The following is a 20,096-nucleotide window of genomic DNA, read 5'->3' as shown; positions in this document are numbered from 1 at the left end:
TATTTCAGTCATTGTGGGCAACATCATCATCATATACCAGCTGATCAGGTGGTGGTGCGTATATAATGTTGTAACTTTTCCCATATCCCATATACATATATATACATACATATACATATATATACATACATATACATATATATATACATATATATATATATATATATACATATATATATATACATATACATATATATATATATATGTATGTATATGTATATATATGTGTATATAACGCTGTTTGATTCATATTTCAGCCACTGTGGGAAACATCATCATCATATACCAACTGATAGGTGGTGGTACGTATATAACACCGTATCTTTTTCCATATCCCATATACATATATATATACATATATACGCATATATAATGTCATCTGGTCATGGGTCAATGCACATGAATGCAATGCATGAAAAGTACGTTAATAAAAAAATTCAGAGCTTCATAAGACCATTTTGCCTTTGAGTAATATCATAAATTAAACTCCTTTCAACTTTCATATTTTTCTGAAACCCAAGAACAAATGATAAAATATTATGACATACGGAAATTCAAGAACATAGATATTTCTAATACTTCTATGAATAGAGTCATTCATGGAATTTTGTGCATTTGCATGTTTCGTTCGTATCGTATGGATCATGCCAAAAGAAAGAAGGGATAGCCTTAACATACCTGAGTCGATTCGCTTGACAACCCTTCTAACACTCGTCAATTGCGACAACACGTAATGACGGATCGAAGTATGGGAAAATCCATATGATATTCTTGAGAAATATTATATTTTCCAAGCACTATTCCAATTAATTCCGAAATCAAAAAGAGACAGACAACTTGGAATTACTATCGTATTATCTTGGCACTTTAAAGGAATAAATCATGAGCTTGTGCAATTCTCATCGAATACAATTACCAAATGATCCAAATAATTGAAGCTTTAATTAGATTTGGATTGGTATACTGTATGTTATGCCAAGATCAAAATTGAAATTTTCACTAACCTATTGAAATGGAAGGTTGTTGACAAGAATCATTGTTTGACCATTTAATAACAACAGTGGAAGAAAATTAACTCACAGGAAAGGAAAAGCTACTCTTATCATAGTGGTTGTAGGCCCACTTGATAAGGATAAATTTTGCCAAAAATTCCTTAATGTGACACATCTAATAAATGACTAATGAGCCATTTGGTTGCATGGAACATGCTGCCACGTTTCAACACTTAAGCTTATCCAAATTTTATCCACCAATTTCCTTAATTACATGGTTAATCTTCCACCAAAACTTCACAATTAACCAAATATCCACATAATTAAGAATTATCTCAAACTACTTAAAATACTACTTACTTTTATCGCATCTCATACACCTTACTATCATGGCCATGTGGTACATTGTATGGTACTAGTCCATAAATACCAAGTATTTTAGCTCGGGTCGTATTTTATCCCAACATGACAAACTTTGACGAAATTCATTTTCTCCGATTCACTTACCCTCTCACCTTTATGAATTTACTCATCACTTGTTTGAAATAGCACAATAATTATAAATTCAAAATAATCTCATTTCCGAAATTACGTTGATTAACTTACGACGAAACTTTAACGTACGAAAACATGGGGTGTAACATTATTCCCCCTTTTGGACCATTCGTCCTCGAATGTTGACTGATGCACTTATCATTATCATAGCCTATAATCCTTGCGAATACTTTAGTACTCTCCTTGCCATTTTTGGCGGTTGTTCACTGAATATATCTAAACTCTAGGGTATTCCCAGCTGTAGGTCTCTTTCTCACGCCACGACTTGTAGTCGGAATCCTTCCAATCTCATAACTGTGGCAACCTTCTTTCATGCAACTTGTACGATTCAAACCTTGTACGTACAGTTCTTCGCTCTGTACGTTGTTGAACTTACGAATATTGCTATACCTTATTTCATAGATCCGTTTACTCATCCGTATGACTTTACTGCATCACGATAGGTTATACTATACCGTAAATCTCACTTCGATTTATCGTTGTTGATGTCTGCTACCGAATTCCAGGTTACTCTTATTGCTTATCCTATATGCATAAGTCTAAGTCTATTAATGTTTCTTCATTACTGTTTATCTTAAGAATGACGGCCTAACCTCATTTCATACTTTGTAACTTTTATCCATCCATTGTTGATTCACCTCAATATCGATATATAATCTACCACTGATAACTGAAACTTCTTACGTAATACCTTGCCACTAGGGCTTACGTCTCATTGAAGAGCATCTGAAGTGATTAGACTAATCCACCTAGGGGCAATACCATGCTTCCATAATCGTTTTTATAGTATCCCAATGTGATTCACCTTATGGGGGTATCCTAATTTTGTACCGCCAATGAAATCTTTTCTCCTTCTCTTCTCTTTTTTTATAAATCATTATTCAAATGAAGGCCCAAACATCATCCTTTATCTGACACAATTACACCCTCATTTTATTACCAGGTCAGCATTTCATTCCTTCTAAATGCTATTAATCTTAGACTCCTTTTGACTTCATTCAGGCTATACAACTTTCAACAACTTAGAGAAACCATTATCTCTCTTGTTTCCATGGACTTAATCCCGAGGACTTATCCATTCTCATCACCTTTTCACTTGCCTTTCCTCATCCTTACTCATGTTTCCTTACAACTTTGTCACTCTACCATACTTTAACTTGTGACCTATACATATCCATTTAGACTATTCGCAACTTTCCTTCAACTTGATTGCACCATAAATTTCCATATGTTATTCTGGAACGTCAAGAGAGACATTACTTCATCTCAAACTTTTCTCTACTCTCTTAACTAGATCTCTCAGTACTTAGAAATTGTAGGCTGGAAAACATGTCGTCGGCGATGTCGCTATTATTCCCGATTATTGGATCCACGTGCTTATAGCCTTCTATCCGATGTATGGACTATTCGCGATCTTCTGCCGTTGAGTATCTCGTATGTTGTTCAGCTTTACCTTACCTTAAAATCTCGCATCATATCTTCTATCTCTTTCCTGACCTCCCTTCCACATAGGTATAATTCACGTCCATAACTTGAAGCTCTATTATAATACTTGCACCTTTGGTACATACAGAATCCGGTGGGAGCTTCGTACTGACTTCTTATGAGGTTGATACTTCTTCTAACTGGATTCCTTATAGAGCCATTATAGATTATGGTTGTTGTGTTATTTCTCTTGAACATGTGATATTAAGAGTGATTCTGTGATGTTCTCAAGCACAACTTCTATAATTTTTCTAGGTCCAATAATCAGACTTCTGATTTACTTAGGTGATGTAATTCTTTAGTTTCCTATTCCTCCTGATCAGCCTTTACGTAGGCTTAAGCTATCTTCCGATCCGTGGCCCATGGTATCTGTTATTACCTTAGCCTTTCATGGTCATTATGGAATATCCATGATACAATCTTCTAACAATTCAATTCTTTGCCTATGCCCTAGGCTTAATTCTTTCTTTTAACTTGTATCGGAGTCTTCTATGGCTGTATTATTGTCAACAAATATGCTTTCTGGATAATGTTCCAAAATCTTGAGTGTATCCATAACATACTAACTCTAGATTATTGATCAAATAATTCTTTTGTTTTGTCTTAGCTTTCTTTCAACGTAAGCTATTACTTTTCCTGGGCTTTCTGTCCTTTTATTGCATCCATACTTAGCTTATCTTAATTCCCACACTTGCCAGAGTTTTCATACAACTCATATGATCTCGAATATTACTTTTAATTCTTACTTCCTATTCTTAGCCATGGTAGGTGCCATTTTCCTTTGGAATACTTACAATGTTGTTGCGAGATTGTTGTTACACAACCATTTCCTCTTTAGGTCATTGTGCTTAGGTTGAAGCCTTCTTTCTTATTTCCTCGGCTAGTCTTTCGTTGTAGTACCTAGGGAAAACCCTTGACTCTCGTAAAGCTGTGAGCTTATTACGGACATTTTTGATGTCCTTACTTGCCTATAATCATCCGTAGTTGCTTACTTCCATGCCCTTGTGCTTGTATGGTTGCTTCTGTACTGATAGTTTAACTGCCTTCCCAGTGGCACTTTCTTTTATCCCCGTAACACTCATACGGTACCTTTAACTACCCCGACTCTTGTTTGAATATATCTCAAGTATTATAATGATATTCTCCGAGGCTGGATTCTCCATGTTGGGTTCTACTATGTTTATCTTACACGATTTGATGACTCATCTGTAACTTCCTGTTTAGCCATAACTGGGATCTTCCTGACCAATTACTAACTACTCATTGGCTCATTCTCATATAAATATTCCTCGTAATCTTTCTTGGGTTATTTACTTTGTTTTAACTTACGTCTCGCACTGGCTCCTTATTTATAATAACAGCTCGAGCAGGAACCTTTACTTCCTTTTCTTGATGTCGTGCTTGCATAATATTCTTGAATCGTAGAGTATCTGTAAGATTTAGATAAGTTTCATCTCATTCCTCATTTATTTATCGCAATCTTCCTTTACCACTCCATAGTCACTAGAACTACTTAATTCTAACTTACTGCCACATCACTCCATATTCCCCCCTTTAGGGGTGTACTAAACGCTAAAGCCATAAGGATCTACCTATAGATGTTTTGCCTCTTCATCGTTGATGTCGTTTCTCAACATCAATGATCCTTACTCGCCTTGCATCAATCCTTCTATACCAAGGATGACAAATTCCCTTGCTCTCTAGGGTGACACTTAGCGTAACTGGCACATACAGTCCCTTAAGCTTAACTTTGCTCACATTGCTTGCTCTAAAGAAGCGTCTCCCTGAAGACCATTCTCTGAATTCATCATGGATCTTCTTATGTGGTCCATTCTCTTACCGCCGGAACCAAATTTGAAATTCCCATGATGCCAAGTACTTTCCAATCATTCAGTCCCTCATTTATATTTAGTTTATCTTGTTTACCAGTCCATACTGATTTCTGTTACTCTGGGGATTAACTCTCCCCTCTGGTATTCGTGTTGGAGTCACGAACGTATTTCTCGAAATGAGGATATAACCTTATAGCCTATACTCCTTTGTTATCTTAAGGCCCATCACCTTTCGTCTCTTCCTTCATTTGACTATAGGTTCTGTAACACTCTACCGTTTTCATCCATGTATCACACCTTATTCATAATGCTTTTGTATCTCTCTTCTCATTATTCTGCTAATATTTCTGCATATCCCTTTTCTTGTGAAAACTTCAATACGACATTCTTTCGCTTTTAGCTTTCCTTTGCTCCATCCAGTGGCTCTCAATTTGCTTAATGGTCTCGCTTTACTAGGGACGCGAGCCACACTAAGGTAATATTTATCCCTTCAAGGCTTATAGTGCATGTCTTTGTAGTACTCATATCTAGATGTACTATTTTAGGGTGCACCATTGAGGTGTCTCACAGGGAGATCCATTATCATGTTTGCACTATCCTTCGGAAATGTCAACTATCTCTACCAATCCATCCACTATTTTGGGTTACTATATCCCCAGCTGGATCCTGATAACTCGTCCTTTTCTTAAACTATGTCTGTTATCCCCATAGGGCATAACTGAGATGGGTACGGCCAATTATACATACCTCTGTTACCATTGAATATAACTCAAAAAGCTTATATTACTCTACCTGAATTATAAACACCGTTAACCTTCATTAACTGGGCGCCTCGTACTTTTCTTCATCTTACTTCTTTTACTTATTGACACTTGTATTTACCTTCTAAATATCTCATTGTCTTTCACTATTAAGGTAGATATGTATTCTTTCCTCAAGATCCTTACCAAGACGCTTACACCTTTTAATACGCACATGATCTACTGAAGACCTCACATTTACTTATCATAAACATGATGCAAAGTCGAGTTTCCTCTGACTCAACTCTTCCATAACTATATCTCTTACCACCTGTCTTTCTAGATGTAGGCATCGTCTTATTATGAATAAAAATAGAAGTTCGGGACTTGAATTCTTATAAGTGAGCTCTACCATACGATCTAGAGTAAGAAGAAAGAGTGACAATCTTAAATGACCTGTAGCCTCCTGCTTATAAGTGTGGTGCACGACACACCCATAAACAAGACTCTACTAGACACGGCTTGTAGACTCCCTAGGACAGAACTGCTCTAATACCACTTTTGTCATGACCCAAACTGATGGGCCGCGACGGGCATCCGGTAACTTGCTCGACCGAGTACCAACGTAACGTATCTTTCTTATTACATCATCATATACACATGATATACGGGCCTAATAGTCCAACATAATCATTTATAAACCCAAAACATAGGCCGACAAGGCCGTACAATCTTTCACATATCCGACATATGTCTACAAGCTCTAAGAGTACATAAATGTCATAAAGGCCAGGATAGAGTCCCGCCATACCAAACAATACACGTCTAAATCATACTAACCAAACAAGCAACTCCGAAGCAAATGGAGCGCACCAACATCTTCCGCTGAGCTGATAGCCCATTTGGAGGGCTCTCGGCCTGTCTATCGGGACCTGCGGGCATAAAACGCAACATCCCCAGGCAAAAAGGACGTCAGTACAAATAATGTACCGAGTATGTAAGGCTCATAAATAAATACATAAGAGACATGGAAGACATATATAGTACATGACTCAACCTGTAAGTCTGAATAACATTGTAAATTATAAATTACTTTTAGCATCATGCATATGCGTATGAATGTCATGTCATGCATAGGTACATGTTTCATAACATCATCAACCCCTGATGGCATCCCATCATATCATATCAGCCATTATGGGCAAAATCATCATCGTATACCAGATGATCAGGTGGTGGTGCGTATATAACGCCATAACCTTTCCCATTTCCCATATATATATATATATATATATATATATATATATATATATATATATATATACATATATACGCGTATATAATGCCGTTTGAATCATATTTCAGCCACTGTAGGCAACATCATCATCATATACCAGCTGATCAGGTGGTGGTGCATATATAACGTTGTAACCTTTCCCATATCCCATATACAGATATATACATACATATATATGCGTATATGATGCACTTTGAATCATATTTCAACCACTGTAGGCAACATCATCATCATATACCAGCTGATAGGTGGGGGTGAGTATATAACGCCGTAACTTTTCCCATATCCCATATACATATATATACATATATACGCATATATACGCATATATAATGCCATCTAGTCATGGGTCAATGCACATGAATGCAATGCATGAAATTACGTTAATAAAATCTTTCGGAGCTTCATAAGACCATTTTTCCTTTGAATAATATCATAAAGTAAACTCCTTTCAACTTTCATATTTTTCTGAGACCCATGAATAGATGATAAAATATTATGACACACGGAAATTCAAGAACATAGATATTTTTAATATTTCTATGAATAGAGTCATTCATGGAATTCGTGCATTTGCACGTTTCGTTTGTATCGTATGGATCATGCCAAAAGAAAGAAGGGATAGCCTTAATATACCTGAGCCGATTCGCTTGACAACCCTTCTAACACTCGTCAATTGCGACAACACGTAACGACGGATCAAAGTAGGGGAAAATCCATATGATATTCTTGAGAAATATTGTATTTTCCAAGCACTATTCCAATTAATTCCGAAAGCAAAAGGAGACAGACAACTTGGAATTATTATCGAATTATCTTGACACTTTAAAGGAAGAAATCATGAGCTTGTGCAATTCTTTTCGAATACAATTACCAAATGATCCAAATAATTGAAGCTTTAATCAGATTTGGATTGGTATATTGTATGTTATGCCAAGATCAAAATTGAAATTTACACTAACCTATTGAAATGGAAGGTTGTTGACAAGAATCATTGTTTGACCATTTAATAACAACAGTGGAAGAAAATTAACTCCCAGGAAAGGAAAAGCTACTCTTATCATAGTGGTTGTAGGCCCACTTGATAAGGATAAAATTTTGCCAAAAATTCCTTAATGTGACACATCTAATAAATGACTAATGAGCCATTTGGTTGCATGGAACATGCTGCCACGTTTCAACACTTAAGCTTATCCAAATTTTATCCACCAATTTCCTTAATTACATGGTTAATCTTCCACCAAAACTTCACAATTAACCAAATATCCACATAATTAAGAATTATCTCAAACTACTTAAAATACTACTTACTTTTATCGCATCTCATACACCTTACTATCATGGCCATGTGGTACATTGTATGGTACTAGTCCATAAATACCAAGTATTTTAGCTCAGGTCGTATTTTATCCCAACATGACAAACTTTGATGAAATTCATTTTTTCCGATTTACTTACTCTCTCACCTTTATGAATTTACTCATCACTTGTTTGAAATAGCACAATAATTATAAATTCAAAATAATCTCATTTCCGAAATTACGTTGATTAACTTACGACGAAACTTTAATGTACGAAAACATGGGTGTAACAGTGTGAATTTCTTGCTTAGGTAGTATATGGCTTTCTCCTTTCTTCCTGTCTCATCATGTTGTCTCAAAACACATCCAAAGGCTCCATCTAACATGGATAGATAAATTAGAAAAGGTCGTCCTGGTTCAAGCAGGACCAGAACTGGTGGTGTGGATAGGTATTCCTTGATCTTGTCAAAATCTTTCTTACAATCCTCGATCCAACTTGTCTCGGCATCTTTCCTCAGCATCTTAAATATGGGTTCACATATTACCGTGGATTGTGCTATGAATCGGCTGATGTAGTTGAGCCGTCCCAAGAAGCTCATCACGTCCTTTTTGCTTTTAGTGTTGGTAACTCCTGAATGGCTTTGACTTTAGTTGGATCTAGCCGATCCCTCGGCGGGTGATGATGAATCCCAATAACTTTCCTGCGGGGACCTCGAATGCACACTTTGAGGGGTTCAACTTTAAATTATACCTCCTAGACTGTCAAAGAATTTCCTCAAGTCTGTTATGTGATCTGCAGCCCTCTTGTATTTGATAATGACGTCGTCCACATATACCTCTATTTCTTTGTGTATCATATCATGGAATATGGTCGCCATGGCCCTCATGTAAGTAGCCCCATCATTCTTTAGACCGAATGGCATCATCTTTTAACATTATACACCCCAAGGCGTAATAAAGGCTGTCTTCTTGGCATCTTCTTCATCCATCCAAATCTGGTGATAACCTGTGAAGCAATCTACAAAAGATTGGAGTTCATGCTTGGCGCAGTTATCGATCAGGATGTGTATATTTGGTAGTGGGAAGTCGTCTTTGGGACTTGCTCTGTTCAAATCTCGATAATCGACACATACCCTAACTTTCCCGTCTTTCTTTGGAACTGGAACAATATTAGCTAACCATGTTGGGTACTCAACCACTTTGATAACCTTAGCTTTGATCTTCTTGGTAACTTCCTCCTTGATTTTCAAACCCATGTCTGGTTTGAACTTTCTGAGTTTCTGCTTGACTGACGGGCACATGGGATTGGTAGGCAACTTGTGAGCTACTATAGATGTGTTCAAACCGGTCATGTCGCCATGCGTCCATGCGAAGATATCCTTATACTCTTTTAGAAAACAGTTGTACTCTTCCTTCTCTGTTGGTGACAAATGAATGTTGATGCGGGTTTCTTTGACAGTCTCGGCGTCTCCCAAATTTACTGCTTCTGTTTCGTCCAAGTTGGATTTAGGCTTGTTCTCAAAATTCTCAAATTCTCTGACAATTTCCTTGGGTATCTCATCTTCTTCCTTTGAGTCACTATTCTCATGTTGCGTTGCATCATTACATGTCACAGTCATTGGTTCATCAGGAAAAGTAATAATAACACTGTAGAAGGGAAAAGTATAAAAATAGTAATGAATAATGATAAAGGATAAATGTGTCTGATTAAAAACTAAGAAAATTGTTCAAACAAAGCTTGGCTCGATGGATCGAGCATTTATTTAAAACAAAGAAATCTTAAAACAAAATCATTGAAAGATTTAAATGCCTAGAATAGCTATAAATTCTGTCAAGCTACCCAGGGACTCGGTGGTCTCGGGATGGTGTGGCGGTCCAATTTCTAAGAACAGCTCCCTTTGCCATGGTCTGAATGGAGAGGTCTTCTTCCTCCTCCTCCTCGATTATGGCACTACAATCCATATCCTCATCTTCCCCAGCTAGTGCTTCTTCTTCAGCAGTTCCCCATTTGTGTCTGCCTGATGGAAAGCTTGTTCCAAATGGGGTAGCGATTGCTCAAGAGGGTAATACGGTTCACGCCATAGAGGAAACCATTCCCTGTAATCCTGCCATGTATACTGGTATCCGAGCCCAAAGGTGGTACCATGGTTTTTCAGCCGTATCGGCTTGGTGATACCCTGGAGGTTCTTTCCCAACCCTTTGCCGGGTTCATATTCGGACCATGCTAGTATGCTTTCTATTTTGTTTCTCCACCACTTATCCTTCTCGACGGCGTTGACCCGTTCAATGTGATGATAAGTTTCTCCTCCTATCCTTCTTCTATGCCCAACGGTCGGGATGGTTTGACTAGTGTATGCAAATGGGGTTACTCCCATCTCCATGAATGATTACCTCTTGGCAGTTTCATTTGAACTTTACGACTTGATGTAGTGTGGAGGGCACGGCTCCAACAGCATGGATCCATGGGCAGACCAACAAAGATTATATGAGGAAAGTATGTCAAGCACTTGGAATTTAACATCGAACCAAGTTGGTCCCATCTGCAAGCAAAGATTGATTTCCCCGATCGTGGCCCTCTAGGACCCATCGAAAGACTTTACGTTCATGCTTTCGGTCCATATTTTGTGGTACCCCTTGTCCATCCTTTTCAGGGTATCCATTGGACAAATATTCAGACTAGAACCTCTATCAACCAGGACCCTGGCAATGAACTTGTCTTCAAACTGTACTGTGATATGCAATGCTCGATTGTGATTCAGACCTTCGGGCGGCAACTCATCTTCATGGAAGAAAATCTTATGGCTCTCCAGCACCTAACTGACCATGTTGTCCATTTCTCCACCAGTGATATTATTAGGTACAGAAGCCTCACTTAGTACTTTTATCAAGGCGTTCTTGTGTGCCTCTGAATTTTGTAATAGCGATAGGATAGATATCTGAGCAGGGACATTGTTCAGGTGATCAACAACAGAATACTCTTTCGCCTGTACTTTCCTCCATAAGTCATCTGGTCCGGTCTCAATGATTGGCTGCCTAGCAGTGGCATCCTTACTTGAATCTCCCAGGTGTTCAGGTGTGTAGACTCTTCCAGTTATAGTTATCCGTTGTGTGGCATCAGATTCTTCTATCTTAGTCTTCCCTTTTCGTCGAGCCTCGGCAACATAATCCCAGGGTATCGCTTTTGAGTTGAATGGGGGTGTGGTTGACATTGTCATAGTAAAATATATGACCACTTCCACTTCAATTGGAGTAGAGGAGGCTACGGGCAGAGCTATTTCCACCTCGAATGGAACTGATGTAGTTGCCTCAACATCAATAGGTGTATGAGTCTGAACCAAAATAGGAGTGAGTGTGACTGCAACCTTAGAGTCATCGCCTTCTCAGATAAGCCAAATTGAGCCCTCAGGGTCCCATTCCTCATTTGTTTCTATAATATGCACATTGTCACCTCTATGATCAGGGAGGGGATTGTTGCGGACATTAGGCGCGGCTTCCTTTACCTGTATGACCTTGTTGTCAATGAGTGTCTGGATCTTATCCTTCAATGTTCGGCATTTAGCATTGGTGTGCCCTTTAATACCGAAGTGGTATGCACAGGTTTTGTTTGGATTGACCCATTGGGATAGATTCTCTAGTGCCACAGCGGGAATAGGAGTGACGTAACCTGCAGCCTTTAACCTTTCATACAATTGGTCGATGGGCTCAGCAATGGTTGTGTATTATCTGGGTGGCTTGCGGTCGAAGTTGGGTCTTGGTCTTGGATAATTTTGGCGAGTTGGTGGTGACTGAAAGTGGGATGGTTGGGAATTATAGGTATGATGGATAGTGGCTGGTTGGGAATATCTGGGATATGAAGGTTGATATGTAGGTGGCGATGCTTGATATGTAGATGGTGATGCTTGATATATGGGTGGAGGTTTTTGATATGTGGGTGGAGGTTTTTGATATGTGGGTAGAGGTGTTTGATATGTGAGTGGAGTTTTTGGGCCCTGGGCTACCACTACTGCCCCAACATCTCTTTTCTTCGATATGCCACCTGATTGGAGTGCCTTGTTCGTAGCTTGTAGTGCCTTGAAATTTGTTACCATTCCGCTCTTGATTCCTTCCTCGATCCTTTCCCCTAGTTTGATGATATCAGAGAATTTGTGATTTTCGATGACCATCAATCTCTCATAATATTGTGGATCCTATGCACTGATGAAGAATTTATTCATCTGTTCTTCATCCAAAGCGGGCCTGACCTTGGCGGCTTTCGGCCTCCAACGAGTAGCATATTCACAGAAAGTCTCAATTGGGCTTCTTCTTGAGATTCTGAATGTAGAAGACATCAGGTGCATTTTTTGTGTTGAACCTGAACTGATCCATGAAAGCTGATATCATGCTTACCCAATTTGACCATTTCTTGGGATTCTGGCTAATATATCAAGACAATGCGTCCCTAGTAAGGCTCCTCATAAAGAGCTTCATTCGAATTTTTTTATCTTTTCCAACCCCGACAAGCTTATCACAGTAAGTCCTTAGGCGAACCCTGGGATCACCTGTACCATCGAACATTTCGAACTTGGGAGGTTTGTACCCCTCTGGCAGTTCCACATCGGGCTGTATGCACAGATCTTCGTAGTTCAAACCTTCTATTCCTCTATCCCCTTCAACACCTTGAACTCGGCTTGTTAGCTTCTTGAGTTCTTCGGCCATGTTCTTAATGAGCATGTCATTTTCATAGGATTCTGGTGCACAGGAGATTGGTTGGGTAGAATGTGGTATAGTTTCCATGTATATGGGATTGCTCTGATGGGTGATAGGGATTTGGGTATAGTGATGGTCATTGGTGGAGTTTTATGGATAGGGAATAAGTGGTGGTGTATTTTGGGGAGTGTGGTAAGTGGTGGTTGGTGGGTATGGAATTGGTTGATGATGTTGTTGTGGGGAAGTTGGTCCCAGCAATGGATTGATATTTTGAGGTGGAGTTGCGTATTGATTTGGTATGGTAGGATTTTGTGGCTATTGGTTTTGTGTGTTTGAGGAGGTGTTGGGTTCTCTGTGTCCTGTTGGTGGATATCAAGGACATTGAGGGTGAGTGACAAGTTTGACAAATTGCGGACCTGCTCAAGTTCTCCTTGCAGTTCTAGTATCTTTTGTTCAAGTCTCAAAACCAGGTTGTTCGGGGCCGGAGTACGACGGCCATCAAAAGTCTCTGTCCTTTCGGATTCCACTTAAGTCGTCCATCTTTGCTTTCCCTCTACTTTTTGTGTTGCTTGGAGGAGAAGGAGGTGGAGGGCCTCTAGATCTGGTATGATACGTTGATAAGGTCAGTATGAGTGAACCAACCTAAGAGGATGGGAATAATAATAAAATAAACAAAAACAAAAATGTAACAAGTTAGTGAGGATTCTGAAATGTTTGTTGTATTTAAAGACATATTGTGAAATATAAACCCGTATCCTAATTTGGGAGCCTCATTGTGCTCGAGGTAGTCCTAGCGACAAATAAATTTGGAGAACTCCAAATGCCAATAAATGCTTCATTTCATAATATAAAAGTAGATGAATCCAAAAACGACACTAACATAATAAATAAAACAAGTTGCTACTAGCACTTGGCCTTATTACATTTTAGGAAAAAGCAAGTAAATCTAATCTATTTGGTCCCAGAAGGACCTTCCTCAGGTTGAATGTTCTCGTTAATTAAATCCTCCAGTTCGCGTAGGTTCACCAGTAAAAATGCATTTGCCAAATGTTCTCCTTCATTTCTCTCAGCGTTCTGGCAATCGGTGACTCTCTTCCTTACCTTTCTTTCCAATTCCAACAGGCTATATTCCATATATTCCAGCTTTTCGCTGGATTTGGCGGCCCTCTCTTTCCATTCATTGATTTGGTCATTTGACGGAATATTCCTCCACCAGTCTAGCAAGAGTGAGGGTGTGCTAACCATACCGAAGTTGGGGACATCGTTCCTCATTTTCTGCAAAACAAAAGGGTTAGGCCTTACCCCCCAGCAGACTCGACTATTTATACATTTATGATCAACATATCGGCATTTAGTTCACCAAATTAATGCACAGAATGTGGTTGCATCCGTTGGGATTATGGAAAACCCGATGGAATTTGGATAAGGCTTATCTTAAAGGATCATTATGTGGACAACGTAACTGATCCGACTAGGTTTGACCATGATGCATGCACAATTTAAACAGAGTAAGGTTTCTATTGGGGTTTTAGACTGGTACCCTCAAGCGGTCAACTTGAGGGGGAAGGCACGGAACCGTCGACTGCACCACTGATCGACTGGTTTTACCGCAAATAATCCTTTCCGAATTTAAGGGTAATAAATAGGAAAAGCGCAACCACTCATTAAAGTGTTGCTATAGGATTTGAGATGCACGAGTGGAATATGATGTGGAGCATGATTTATGCAGCAGTTAATAACATATAGGCAAGTATTTTCACGTAAAAAAAATAAATATAGCATTTAGATAATTTAAAAGACAGTTACAGAAAAGGGAAAATAAAGAGACAAGTCAGTTTTCAGGGTAATAAAGAAATCATAAATGCTTGAAAAATAGACAGTTAAATTCAAGTAAGGGAGCATGGTACGGGATAAGCATGCTTGGACTCATATCAGGGGAAACACTCTTGTCCAAGCAGAAAAATGCTAAAAATGAGAGAGTCTTATCGCTGAAAACCCTCACGGGCACCATAAGGCGATGGGAGCTGAGAGAAATCAAAAATGAGAGAGTCTTATTGGTAACAACCCACACGGGCACTGTGAGGCGAAAGTGAGTTGAGATATGAATAAATGAGAGAAGCTTGTTGGTGAAAACCCTTCAGGGCACCGCAGGCCGAACGAGGTCAAGGTTTTGGCGCAGAAGTCAGGTTATGGAAACTCTGGGGCGACAAATTAGGGCAACTGAAAATTGATTGGTTGGACAGATCGGGCCGATTAATCCGAAATGCATGTCATTATCATTGGTATCAGCTGCTCCACTCAGATAAGTCTCTTTCCTTTTTCCTTTTTAGCAAGTCATCCAGTTTTGGATTTTCTTTATCCTTAACTCTCAAGGTCATTGCATTTCATTTCTTTTGGGTTTCATTTCTCTAAGATGTTTCAATGTCAGTTTTGGTCAAGTAAAATAAGAAAGGATTTCAAAGCTCACTACCAACTTCAAAAATTGCAAAGCACAGGGCGGCCAAGGTATCTCTAGAGATAGTATGATATGAAACGGGGTATAAAAGGTCAGAGGAAGTTTCATCGGTGAAATGGTTTGGTAATTTCGTGGGAAATGCAGAGGTTCAAACAGATGGGGCAGAGATGTAACACAACGGTTTGGGTATAGAACACTCGGGTCATCCAATGTCATGGGGTTTGAAAGTCAGTCAGGGAAGTCAAGCGGTTCTTGGTCAGTTCAGGGGAAGACAGTCAAAACAAAGCACGACGGTGGGGAGGCCGCTTTCAGCAAGAATGCCACAAACTAACCACCACATTTAAAACTGACAAGATTTTTCTTTGATTGGAACAGGGGCAGGAAGTTTTTGATTGGTCGGGGAAACTCTCTGTAAGGAAAAGCAAGCACCAGACAGGTTTGACTTTTGATTTTCAGGACCCGCCTGGATAATGGGATTTAATTTGAAGTTTTCAGGACCCGCCTGGATAATAGGATTTAATTTGAAGTTTTCAGGACCTGCCTGGATAATGGGATTTAATTTGAAGTTTTCAGGACCCGCCTGGATAATGGGATTTAATTTGAAGTTTCCAAGACCCGTCTGGATAATGGGATTTAATTTGAAGTTTTCAGAATCCGCCTGGATAATGGGATTTATTTTGAAATTTTCAGGACCCGCCTGGATAATGGGATTTAATTTGAAGATTTTCAGGACCCTCCTGGAAAATGGGACCTAGTTTAAAATTCAAAACAATCATGAGTAGCAAAATCTAGCATAAATGTACCCCAAGGAATATAAGATGGTTTTAAAGTTCGTATGTTTGAGATAGGATTCAATTAGGAGTTGTCAGAACCCTCATGAATAATGGGACCTAGCTTTAAGATTTCCATTAGATAACAAGATTTAGTGTAAGATCTGTTGTAAGGAAGTATAAGTCAGCTGTAAGAGTTCTGACGCAGGGAAGTATAATTCAGCCATAAAAGGTGTCACTCTTAAGATAAGACTTAAGTTTTGATTTTCAGAACCCTCCTAGATAATGGGATGTAGTTGTAAGACCTTCTCAGATAACAAGATTTAGCGGAAGTCATACCTTTAGAAAACATAATTCAGCTTTTAAAATTGTCATTTAACTAGGAGTTTTCAGGACCCTCCTGGATGATGGGATCTAGCTTTCAAATTCTTAGTAATATTTGGTAACATGATTCAGTTTAACACTCACAAATGTGCCCAGCTACCAAACTGGGGCAGAAAATCTTCTTTGTTTTGTCTATTTTTGTTGAAATCAGGCGCCCACCTGGAAAGCACGGGAATACGGTTCAAGTTCAGTAGTCAGGCACCCACTTGGAGAGCAAGGGAATACAGTTCAAGTTCAGCAATCAGGCACCCACCTGGAGAGCAAGGGAATACAATTTAAGTTCAACAGTCAGGCACCCACCTGGAGAGCACGGGAATACAATTTAAGTTTAGCAGTCAGGCGCTCACCTGGAGAGCACGGGAATACAATTCAAGTTTAGCAATCAGGCACCCACCTGGAGAACATGGGATTACAATTCAAGTTTAGCAATCAGGCGCCCACCTGAAGAGCACGGGAATACAATTCAAGTTCGGCAATCAGGCGCCCACCTGGAGAGCACGAGAATACAGTTCAAGTTTAGCAGTCAGGCGCCCACCTAGAGAGCACGGGAATACAATTCAAGTTTAGCAGTCAGGAGCCCACCTGGAGAGCACGAGAATATAATTCAAGTTCAGCAATCAGGCACCCACTTGGAGAGCACGGGAATACAGTTCAAGTTCAGCAGTCAGGCATCCACCTGGAGAAAGGGAAAGCATCTTAGAGTACAATTCGAGTTCAGTAATCAGGCGTCCACCTGGAGAAAAGGAAAAACATCTCACATTACAATTCAAGTCGGCAACAAAGGAACTTCACCGGGAGAATACAAGGCAACAAGGATTACAAGATCAAGTTTGAAGATATAGATAGGGCTTTTGTAATTCATAAATCGTAGTTTAGTCTAGCTTCTTCTTATTTTGTCATGGTGTAATAAGGGGTTCAGTAAGCAGTAGCAACAACAACAACAACAGTGAAATCACAGCTTCATGGTAGTCCCAGCCACAAAAACTTCCCGAACTACACTGACCTGATTTCATTATAGCCAAGGATATGTAGGCAACCTCGGAAGTAAGGTGCGGTCAAATCTTTCAAAAATGCTTCCCATGGAGTATTCAAACGGGCAAAAATCACTCGTATACGCTCACTTTATCTTTACACGAAAACTCTCCGTATTTCCAAGCAAAGAGGGGCAGCTATGAGCACGTGATTTTTGCCATATATGAATTACTCACAAATTCAAAATAAAATAATTCTTCCATTGTTTGCAATTTTGTGGATTTTTGTGGCATTTTCTGTCAATTGTTTGCATTTGTCTGTACATGTTTATTTTATTTAATTAATGAAAAATATAAAAATACGTTGCATTTGCATTTAATTTTACATTTTTTGAATTAAGTAGTAAATTAGTTATTTTATAAGAATTAGAAAAATTACAAAAATAGTTATTTGTGCACTTTTAATTTTAATTGTTAAATTTTGGTAGTTTTTACTTTAATTTGATTAATTTTTGTTAATTGTTAATTAGAGTTAATTAATTTAATGTGATAGCATAATGGGATTAGGAATTAATTTAGGTTTATTTTTAAAATCAAAAAATTAGAAAATTGAAAGAAAACAAAAGAAAACAAAAGAGGGAAAGCCTGATTTGGGCCAAGTTTTTTCAATTTCCACAAGCCCAAACCATTTGTTCCTCCAATACCCGTCCAAATTACCCCCAAAACCGGCCCAAACCCGCTCCAACCCAGTTCGCCCCGTCCATAACCCAAACGACCCCATCCATAACCCAAACGACCCCGTTTTACTTTGGCTGAATCACAGCCGTTGATTTCCTTCAAATCCAACGGTTGGGAACTATGGGTATTGACAGTATAAAACTGTCCGAACCCTTGAACCCCCCCCCCCTATCTCACCTCTCTCGTCTCCTTTCTTAAGAGACCAAATCAAAAACCCTAAATCTCCGCCCTCAGCTTCCACCGCTCTTAGCCGGCGGCGCCGGTCCCAAATTGACCTAAAATAACACCCTACAACCCCCTTCATCCCCTCATTCCAAACCTTCGCTCCATTTCCCTCGAAACTTGCTAGAAATTCTCGAATCTTAAATCTAAGGTTCGAGCCCTAGAAGCCAAAGCCAAATCTACACATGCAAGGTCATTCCTCCAGTTTTTATGAGTATTCAGGGCCGGTTTTATCACGAAATAACGTTATTCGCTTGTTCTTGACAAAGAACAAGCGATTGACATTATTTGGAGGTTTAAATCGGTAGTTCAGTCGCGAGTTCAAGCCTGAGTTGGTGAGTTCTGCCTTTTCTTTTGCTTATTCTTGTGTTCTTTCAGTCTTCTTTTTTCTTCTCTTCTTTTCTTTTCCTTGGGACAATTCAATTAAAATTGACCAAAATTTCTGGCCAAGCTAGAGTTCTGTCCGTTTGTTCCTTTTCAGTTTTCTTTTCCAGGTTTATTCCTTGATTTTTGCTTGGTCTGTTGTCAATGGCTTGATAATTTCTGATTTCACCTTGTTTGTTTAGGCATTTAGCTTAACTTATTTGGTTTATGTGATAATTTAGTTTTAAGTTTTGTGAAATTGTTTAGTTGTTTTCTTACCGTTTGCCATAATTTGCTCGATCTGGTTCAATTCATTTTGTTGTTTGAATTCTGAATCTATTTCAGACTTCACTCCAAGGGTTTGGTTTAGGGTATTGGGTCAGAATTGAGCCCATGTTTGGTTCCACCATTGGGCCAATGTGACCCATACCCGTTTGGTTCCAAATGGTAAATAACAGGGTCAGTAAGGGGTAATTTGGGTAGTCCAGTCTAGGGAATCTTTGTATAACTGAAATGGAAGCTTCTTGGAAGCTGACTTTGGGACTGTTTTGAAAATCTGAAAACTAAATAGAGATATCTAGACAAAAATGAAAACATGAAAAGGGCTTAAAGGGAAATTTGAGTCTCTATTGGCTGCCATATTTCCTTGCCTATAAAGGTACATTGTATTGCCTTTCAAGGCAGAGAGGAGAGAGATAAAATTCTGAAAAATACCAACGGCCAAAAATCTAAAAAAATTTGTTCCATTGATTTCTCTACTTTGAGTTTTGAAGTTTTCAATCACTGAAACATTTTCTGATTCTCTCCGAGATTGAAATGGTTTAAATTTGGATTTCTGAAAGTTTTGGGTTGAATTCTGTTGGGTGGTTACTGTTCTCTTGGTTTCACAAGCTGATTTTACTGCTGATTGTTGATTCTTAAGTTTGGGTTAGCTTCTGACTGCTACTATCCAAGGTTGATTCCCCATTTTCTGTTTGTTTGGCTTTCCAGGTATTTCCTTGGCTTTTTAATTGACATATGGAGTTCAAATCTGAAAACATATAACCAAAGTGGAAGATCTGAGAATGAATATCAGTCTTTGTTCAAATAGAGTTTTCCCCTGTCTTTGCGATAATTTAAGCTTTTTCATGGGTTGTTTGTTCCACTGTGTTGATACTCTTATGTTTCATCTTCAAAAGTATGTTTTAGGCTTCTAGTTTTTCATGTGGTTCTGTAATTAAGTCGAAGGACTTTGTATTTGAACATTTAAAGGATGTGAACGCTTCTGTAGTGTAGGTTTAAATCATTTAGGGCATATCATGATGG

This window comes from Nicotiana sylvestris, chromosome 2 (genome assembly GCF_000393655.2).
Source record: "Nicotiana sylvestris chromosome 2, ASM39365v2, whole genome shotgun sequence".
NCBI lineage: Eukaryota > Viridiplantae > Streptophyta > Magnoliopsida > Solanales > Solanaceae > Nicotiana > Nicotiana sylvestris.
This window is presented reverse-complemented; position numbering follows the sequence as displayed.